Source organism: Monodelphis domestica, chromosome 5 (genome assembly GCF_027887165.1).
Source record: "Monodelphis domestica isolate mMonDom1 chromosome 5, mMonDom1.pri, whole genome shotgun sequence".
Lineage (NCBI taxonomy): Eukaryota > Metazoa > Chordata > Mammalia > Didelphimorphia > Didelphidae > Monodelphis > Monodelphis domestica.
In genome coordinates, this window is record NC_077231.1 from 133,886,352 (window position 1) to 133,896,382 (window position 10,031).

Consider the following 10,031-nt stretch of genomic DNA (forward strand, 5'->3'; position numbering starts at 1 on the left):
CTGGCAGCTGTGATTATTGGTAAGAGAGAGTGAAGTATAGTCAATAACTCCTTTCTTCCCTCTAATTTTTCCAGTTGGAATCTCTTTATCTTTTGTCAGAAGTCCTCCCTACCCCTACATCTAATTCTGGACTATCTGGAAGGATGTTTGAATGTTTATTGTAATTTCTATGACAGTAAATATTTCTAATAAATTATATAGTCTTCAATAGAGTTTTTGTCCAATTCTACAAATTCCTAGTTCAATACCAAGAGAAGGGAACTTTTCTAGGAGAGATTTCCTTGCTTTTACTCTGGAGTAAGGGTCAATCTATTAGAAAGAGAGTTAACTTAAAATTTTGGAAAATGTTCATAGTATAAGAGGTCAAGCATACTAGATTCCCTTTGAATCTGATGAGAGACAATTTATAAAGAAATGAGCCATTAGTACAGGGGAATTAGGTTCAGTGTGCATCTGAAAGTCATTGCATCACACCACACAGTGTGAGAAGGCCAGCACATCAGAATCCTTCAGGACATAAGTAAGAATTTACTGAAAATGACAATAGAAGAAAAAAGAGGAGGAAGAACAGAAAGTGAAGGAAGAGAATGAAATGAAGAAATAAGTCAACCAAAATCATGTGGAGATTATCTTATTTGATCAAAAAATATTTATTTTATTGATCTCTGTAAGCATCCACAGAATATTAAAGAAAAAATAACAATACAAGTTCTTGATACTACCATTTTACCAAAACTAAATATAAGAATGATATAGTATTAACAATATTAATTTAAAAAGCAACTATATATTTTTAAGTTTTTTGAAATGTTTTATGTGCATTATCTTATTTGATCTTCATAATAAACTTGTGAGATATGAACTGTTATTATTTTCATTTTATAGGTGAGGTTATTGTAGCTGAGAACCTTGTGGTTATTACTAAGTAACTGCTACTAACCACTTAGTAACTACTAAGTAGGTTTTATTTTGAACTTAGATCAGCTTGACTACACATCTAGGCGCTATTTAATGAACTAATCAATCAAAAAGCATTTATTAAGGGGGCAACTGGGTAGCTCAGTGGATTGAGAGCCAGGCTTAGAGATGGTTCAAATTTGGCCTCAGACACTTCCTAGCTGTGTGACCCTGGGCAAGTCATTTGGCCCCTATTGCCTAGCCCTTACCACTCTTCTGCCTTGGAGCCAATACAGAGTATTGACTCCAAGACAAGAGGTAAGGTTTTTTTTTTTAAAGCATTTATTAAGCATTTGATATATGCTAGGCATTGTGCTAAGTGCAAAAAATAGAAAGAAAAGCAAAAATAATCTCTGACCTCAAAAAGCTTACATTACAATGGAGGAAAACACCCTAACTTTATAACATTAATTTCACTTGGTATTAAGCATGTTAGTAGTAGAATCAAGGTCAATCTAACAATAAACATTTTTTAAGTATCTACTGCATGTAAGGAATTAATGCTATAGACACAAAGACAATTTGTAAAGAGGCAAAAAGAGGCAAAAGACAATCCCTGCCTTCAAGGAGTGGGCATCTAATGGGAAGAACACTATATTGAGAGGAAGGAAAAAAATATTAGCTAACATTTATATGGCACCTATTATGCTTCAGAGATATTATCTCAATTTATTCTCACAACAATCCTTCGAAGTAGATATTCTAAATGTCCTCATTTTTACAGATAAGGAGGCAAACAGATGAAGTGACTTGCTCAAGATTGGTCTCACACCTAATAAGTGTCATAGGCAGGTTTTGAACTCAGGTCTTCCTGACTCCAGGCCTGGTACTCTCTCCACTGGGTCTCTGTACCCAAGTATTAATAATAGCACTCTTTATAATAGCAAAAAGCTAGAAATAAATGATAGTCCCAGAAATTGTGGAATGACTGAATATATTATGTTTTTGACTTACTGGAACACTATTGTGGCTATAACATGAAGAATTTTGAAAATGAAAGACATGAAGAAAAGCAGAGTGAAGAAAATAAGATAAAAATAATATTGTAATGAAGAACAACAAAATAATACAAAAAACAATTATGAGAAAACAAACCCCAAGTCAAATACAATAGTCAATGATTATTCTAAATTAAAAAACAAAACAAACTATAGCCAAGTAGCATAATGGATAGAGCATTCAGCCTGATGTCAAGAAGACTCATCTTCCTAAATTCAAATCTGTCCTTAGATATTTACTGGCTATGTGTCCCTGGTCAAGTCACTTAATCTTTATTGACTCAGTTCTTCATCTGTAAAATGATCTGGAGAAAAAAATGGCAGACTACTCCAGTATCTTTGCCAGGATAATTCCAAGTGGGGTCACAAATCATCAGAAACAACTAAACAACAGCATTTCTAGGAGGCTTTAAAATTTACAAAATGCCTTACAGCAGTCCCAGGAGACAAATTTTTACTGATGTCCAAACAGAGACCTAGAGAAGTAAAAAGAACCACCCCCCCCAAAAAAGCCACTCATTTTACAGATGCATAAATTGAAACTGAGAGAGGTTAAATAAATTGTTTAGGGTCCTACGGCTATTCCGCGTCTGGGGCAGTATTCAAAATAGTCTTCCTGACTCCAAGTCATATGCCTCATCTATTATTCCCACCTACCACAATCCTTTTCTGTTATCATGGTAAACTACAAAAGTGGAAAGTAAAATGCCCTGTCAGTTTAAATAATTTGATTTTGTACTTATGCTTAACTATTTTTTTAGAATAAAGAATTAGTGGGAGGCATTGCCTGTTGAGAAATGACTGATATGTCAAAACAAAATATGTCAATAAAAAAGGAAAATGAAAAATAGGAATGGAATCAGAAACTAAATCATTTAGTCAACTAGCATTTAGTAAGTGCCTATGTGCCAGGCACTGTGCTAAGTGCTGAAGAGAGAAAACCAGCAGAAATGTGTCAGTGGATAATTAAAAAGATTAAAATTAAAAATTAAATTAAAATTAAAAATTAACTTTTTTTTTCTTAAAATGCAGGTAAAGTAGTCCTTTGAATCATCAGGGCTAGAATTCTGTTGTGAAACTTTTTGAACAAGAAATTAATTTTTTTTGTTTATCTTGAGATCTGGAGGGGTGGCCTTAACTCTCTGAAGCTTGTTAAGCTCAGGCAACCATTTATAATGGGAAAAATGTATAATGTAGGTACAAAGATTGTGATCAAAATCTAAAAAGAGCATTTCTGAAGATGATCTGACTAATGCTGTGTGACAGTAAAGCAGAAGATATACATTTCTGTAAAGAAAAGAAATCATGTTTCCAGGCAGCAATACTTTTACGACTTGTCTTGCAGGGGACCTGAGAACACCATATATCATGGAGTTTGCATATTAGGTTGAATTTTCTTTTAAACAACTGCCACATACCGCTGAAGTTCTCTTGTTACATAAGAGCTGAAGCTTGCATCATCTGTTGATTTAATTACTTCATTCAATTATGGTTGCTGTGATGTTATGAAATTTAGGATTTTCCCCTACTTTCTCTCTTAAAAAAAAATCAAAACCCAGCACAGAAATTTTCCTCCTCGGTAAATGAATATTCCAGTATACCATCTAGGCAGCATAATCCTAGTCTCTGCAGTTCAGTTTTCTACTTAACAAGAACACAGAAGTGGTCTTTCTTTTCCCCTTGAATGTGCATATTCCTGATGGAGCTTAACTTCCATAAATCAATAAAGTAATTGCTACATAATGACCTATTGTTAGTGTTCCTGCCCAGAATGATGTCACTGGGGGATAATGGAGCTACTGAATCAAAAAAAGATGGCAGCTGTTTCCAATTTATTTGAGAGTCAGTTGGACAGAAAATTAAATAAACACATAGACAAGCAGGACAAGGGCAAGTCCTTGTATTATTCTTATGATAGTTTTTATTCAATTGCAGAAGTCAGCAGGCAGCTGATATCGCGGCCCAGAGTTTCATTAATTGCCTGTCTTGGTTGTCAGTGAGACAGCACATGCTCACTTCATCATTTTAAGCCCTTGTGATTAACATTCCCAAAATGGGGGAAGGGAAGGAACCCAAGGAAGCTTGAACATTCCTCAGTTTTGGCGGTGTAAACAGCCAGTCTTCTAAAAGCTGTGGGATTGCGGTGAGGGATTTAGTCTGTATGGATCTTCTATTCCACCTGCACACACCAAAGCCTCTCTCCATCTTTGGGGAAGGTAGTTGGGAATTTTCCTTCCTTTCTTTTCTTTTAAAAACCACTCTCCCCTCCTTTGGGGACCCTGGATGATTTGAATTTGTTGTGGAGCCTAAAGAAAAAAAAGCGCCACCCTGTTTGCTAGTTTCTTTCTACTATGGCTGGCCTCTTTGATCTGTCCCTTTGATCTCCCTGCCTTGAGGCAACACAGGAAGATTTTCAAAAGTTATCTCCACAGTCCAAGTTGGAGTTGGGGAAGCAGAGTAGTTTCATATTGGCCTCCCAATTTGTAGGGGAAATCTCTTTCAAAAAAGTGGGGAATCCCATAATTTGGATGAGATTTCCAAAGGAACCCCATCCATATAAGTATGAAAATTCATTTCAAATGAATCTTTGGGGTAGGGATGGGAAGGTCACCTAGACAATTAGGGAAAAGATAGGGAACTCCAATGGAGAGATTCCTTCTACTGATGCTGATTGGCATCCACTCTTCAAATGAGACATGGCAAGCATCCTAGTTGGGAAAGTACCCATTGAAAGCTCCAGGCTACTTTTAGCAGTCAGCAGTTGCAACATCTTCAATTTCAGATGAGTAAACTGAGGCCCAGAGAGTTGAACTGATTGGCCCAAGGTCACACATACCATAATGATGAATTATAATCATTCTTCATGGGCTGGGAAGTGACTATTAAGATGTATGGCCTGGTGACTCCATTATTTCCAGTCTGGTTTGCCTTCTCCGTAGGTATCTGCTTATGAATCAGTCTATTGAGAGAGCCAGAGGGGGTCAGTTTGTGGCATGCCCTTTGATCCTACCCCCTACCTGCTAGTGGACACCTGTATGCTCTTTCATTTTTATTCTCTTTATCTCTAATCTCATACCCTTATGATGAAAGATGAGATGCCAGGGCCCATCCTCTGGAGATGTGAATCTCTCTTATGCAAAATTGCTTTTAAAAGTAACCCCAGACTTGTTCCTGGTGGTCCCCCCACCATCCCTTTCTTTCTGTATTAATTTTTTTTTCTTTTTAAAAAAATAAACTTCTTTTTCATTTTTTTCTACCTGAATTTGCTTCATTATTAAGGGCAAAAGTCCAGACAAATATTCTTTTTTAATTGTACAGTGGATAGAGTAATGGGACTGGAGTCTGGAAAACCTGATTTCAAATCTAGATTCAGATGTTGTGTGATGCCAGATGAGCCATTTAACCTCTGCCTGCCTCATTTTTCTCAACTGTAAAATCAGGATTATAATGTACCTGCTTTACAGGGCTGTTGTGAAGATACGATGAGATAATATTTGTAAAGAGCATTTCACAGTGACCTGGCACATAATATGGCTTAATAATTGCTTATTCCTTTCCCTTTGATTACCAACAACAAATAGACTCTTTTCTAAACATTTAAAAATATTACTATTTCCAATTTTCTCTCTGTAGTGTGAAAGGATGTATGGAATCGTATAGGAGAGGGGGCCTCAGAGCCTGGGAAACCTACCTTTAAATCTAGCCTGGGTTACATACTACATTTTTGACTCAGGGAAGTTCTCAGTGACCCTAATCCACCCTACTGGGGTTCAGCCATTTTTCTTCTAGAATGACTCTAAAGGTCTCTTTCAATTCTAAACACCTGATTACTGTGGTATGTTACAAACCATTCTGCATTCACTGAGAGAGGGGATTTCCTAAATGGGAGCTCCTTATGAAATCATGGATCCAATCCTAACCTCTCCTCCCCCCCCCCCCCAAGAAAGAAACAATGTCCAATTAATATTACCTGGAGGGAGAAATATCTTTACAAGTAAGAAAGTCACGGTCTCGTCCTCTTTTCCTTAATCTAATGCCAGTCACTACATGTCAGAGGCTAGACTTGTCCCCAGGTTTTCATGGCTCTGAGGTCAGCTCTCTATCTAATCCAGCCTGCATTTTATTTTGCCCTGTGTACAGAAAACTGGGACATTGACTGCTCAATTAATATTACTTGGATATAGTGTTATCTTTAAAAGGTGCAGACAAGTCATTGAGGTCCAGCTGCCATTTACTATCAGAGATTGGTTGTAATTCATCATTGCTACCAGTGTGGTCTTGGACAAATCATTTGAGCCCTCATTTTTTTCTCAGGTTTTTCACCTATAAAATGAGAGTTGGACCAGACGCCCTCGAAAGGTTCTTTCCAAAGCTAAAGTCATCATTACAGTAATCCAAATTCCACTCAAACTGGAGAGGAGGGCAGCCCCGCAATAAAGGTTTGCCTCTTAATTGGTCAGAAAATGAAGACCCAATACTTCAGAGAGGACCCTCATGCTTGGAAGATGACTATAATAGGATCAGAATTTTAAGAAAGCTTAGAGAGAACTTTCCTCCCCTCAAGGACAGGGACTGCCCTTGTGATTTAAATGGCATGAAGATCTCCCAAATGAAGAAATTTTTTACTAATATATATTAGCACCTTCTTTGCTATTTATACATTTAAAGACTTACCTGGAGAAATGAAAAAAATTAGGAAATGAAATGAGTGAGTTGCCCAGGCTCAGGGAATCAATAAATTAGTATTTTTTTAAGGTTCATTTTTCTTTAATCTGAATTTGTCATGCAAAAGGAAAACCAAAAACACCCCAAACTATAGAGGAGAAGGAAGAAGAGCCCATTGGGGGCCCAGGACCCAAACCTTAGCCTCCTCCCTAGGAATGGAGGATGAGGAGAACATGCCAGGGGGGAGGGCCTTGGTTTTTTTCCTTTTCCTTTTATTTTTAAACTCTTACCTTCTGTCTTAGTATGAATTCTGAGACAAAAGTGGGGCGAGAGTTTAACCACCTGGATTAAGTGACTTGCCCAAGATCACACAGCTAGGAAGTATCTAAGGCCAGATTTGAAACCAAGTCCTTCTGACTCCAGGCTTGGCATTGTATCCACTGGGCCACCTACTGCCCTGCCAGTTCTTGCCAGTTCACAAACAGAAAGGACTTGAGCCCAGGACTTCTTGATGTCTAGTTGCTTCTTTTTTGTTCAAGGCCTATATTTTAATAATTGGCATTGCTATAGTATTCTATCATTTGCAAAGCTCTTTTCCATACATGATTCTTCTAAGCTTTATAACAAACTGGTGAGGTAGGTATGATCCCGATTTATATTTTTATCCTTATTTTGTAGAATGAAAACAAGATTCGGAGAGATAAAGTAGTATTTTTGTGGTCACACAGCTAATAGGAATGACAGTAAACATTTAAATCTGGGAATTCTTATTCTAGATCAGAACCCATTCTCTTGCCTCGAGTGGGCATTGGCTACTCAACCCCATATTGTTCAAGGGATTTATTTTTGGTCACATAATTTTTGGTGGAGCTCTAATTTCTGACACCCAAACTAGTGTTCTTTTCAGTTTATTACACACCATCATCAGTGGCCTGTTTTGAGACATTAGCCCTTTTTTCCCCTTAAAAATAATTTAATTACATTTTACATGCAGATAAAAATGTTTAATAATTGCTTTCCAACATTTTGTGATCCTTATTCTCTCCCTCCCCCCTTCCCCAAGAAAACAGATACACGTGTCATCATGCAAGACATATTTCCATGTTCATCATGTCGTGAGAGGAGACACACATCACTTACACCACAGAAAAGTTCCTGGAGGAAAGTAAAGAGAAGAATAATATGCCTTCAATCTACCTTCAGACTCAGTTCTTTTTATGATGGCAGAGAGTCTTTTTCATCATGAATCCCTTAGGGCTGTCCTGGATCCTTGCATTGCTAATAATAGTTGAGATATTAGCCTTAATGAAGGTAGAATTAATGGTCAAAGACTGCTAGAGTTGATTCTTCCCTGAGCCAGAAAAGATGTTACAATCTTGTTGGAAAGGGAAGAAAGAGGACAATAACCATATAGGATAAAGCAGTGATGAAGGTGCTTAGGGGAAAGGGGGATGTCTGGATTACCTGGTACAATGAGAGGTCAAATCATTTGACCAGAGTCTTATAGCCCCTATATGTCAGATGGAGAACTCTAGCCTAGGTCTTCCAGACTCTTGAATTCTTGATATAGGGGTAGTTCCTGTCCCTGGAGGAAAGAATTCTTCTTTTTCTTTCTTTCTTTCTTTCTTTCTTTCTTTCTTTCTTTCTTTCTTTCTTTCTTTCTTTCTTTCTTTCTTTCTTTCTTTCTTTCTTTCTTTCTTTCTCTCTTTCTCTCTTTCTCTCTTTCTCTCTTTCTCTCTTTCTCTCTTTCTCTCTTTCTCTCTTTCTCTCTTTCTCTCTTTCTCTCTCTCTTTCTTTCTTTCTTTCTTTCTTGAATTATTTCTAAATTCACTATCAAACTTTGGACTATTGGCTAGTGAGGTAGGGAGACAGTTCAGATCATCTCATAGTAATCTTCTGGGTCTTCCAGACTCCTAAAATTCTTTCTAGCACCTGAAACTTGCTGTCTTTAATAATATGAAACTCAAATTTAGATAGCCCTTAACAATTAACAATGTACTTTCCTGATAGTGATTCTGAGATTGGTAGCATAAGTATTATTATTCTTATTTAATAGATAAGAAAACAGCCTAAGAGAATTTTAATAACAACCTGTCACATAGGAACAATAACAATACTAATCAGTCATTTCAGTTGTGTCTGACTCTTAGTGACTCCATTTGGGGTTTTCTTGGCAAGACACTGGAATGGTTTGCCATTTCCTTCTCCAGCTCATTTTACAGATGAGAAAACCGAGGTAAACAGAGTTAAGTGCCTTGCCTGGGGTCACACAGCTAGTAAGTGTCTGAGGTCAAATTTGAACTCAGGTCCTCCTAGTGCTCTGTCCACTTTGCCATCTTGCTGCCCCAACAATATAACAGAGAGGTAGTGTTTATATGGAGTTTTAAGATTTGCAAAGTGCCAGGTGAATCATATCTCATTTGATCCTCTTGACAACCATGGGATTCAGGTGCTATAATTATCCCTGCTTATAGATAAGGAAACTGAGGTCAACAGCACTTTAATGACTTCATCAGGGTTGTACAGCTAGTAAATATCTGAAATGGAATGTGAACTGATGATATCTTGAATCCAAATGCAATACTCTGTGCACTCTGCCACATGTCCAGTAAGAGACTGTCTTTTCCTTTTCTTTTTTCTTTTAATAGATATAAAGACAAAGTTAAGTAATATTAAGTGGTTTGGCCAAGGCCACTTAGCTAGCTGGCATCAAAGACAGAAATCAATCCAGTTTTTAGATCCCAAGTCTAATAATGGTATGATGGAAAAGAGTCCGAAGATCAATCAATCAAGAAAAATTTATTAAGTGTGTACTATGGTCCAGGCACTGTGGACTTGAATCTGGCTCTTCCTCTTATTCCCTGTGCAGCCAATTTTGGGCAAATCCATAAACTTCCTGGGCTTTACTCCTCATTTTTTAAATGAGGGAGTTGGATTCAATTGTCTTAAAAATTCCTCCCAACTTGGGCTCTTAATATCTTTGCATTATATCATGCTATTTAAGTCAGTAAATAGTTCTTAAGGATTAAAAACAGGAAGAGTTTCACAGATTATCAGGGATATCTTGAAGACAGCAAAAGTAGACTCCTGGGAAATCTCAGGAAAACACAACTTGCATTTAGATTGTAGGATAATTATTTCATCCAGAACTTTCTGTGACTTTGCCAACTATCTGAGACTTGTAAAAGTACTTTCTGCATTAAAAAATTACAATGCAATCATATGATAAATTAACTTATATTACAATGTTGGATACTAAAAAGCAAAAAAGAAAATTAACTATCAGATAAAATGATCTTTGCAAATGTGTTGTCATGAGGATCACATGGTCATCAATATCACCCTGGCAAGCTATTTATGACATTTGTCCAGTTTTCAGTCTGAAGTTTAATAGATTCCTTTTGCCCTGGT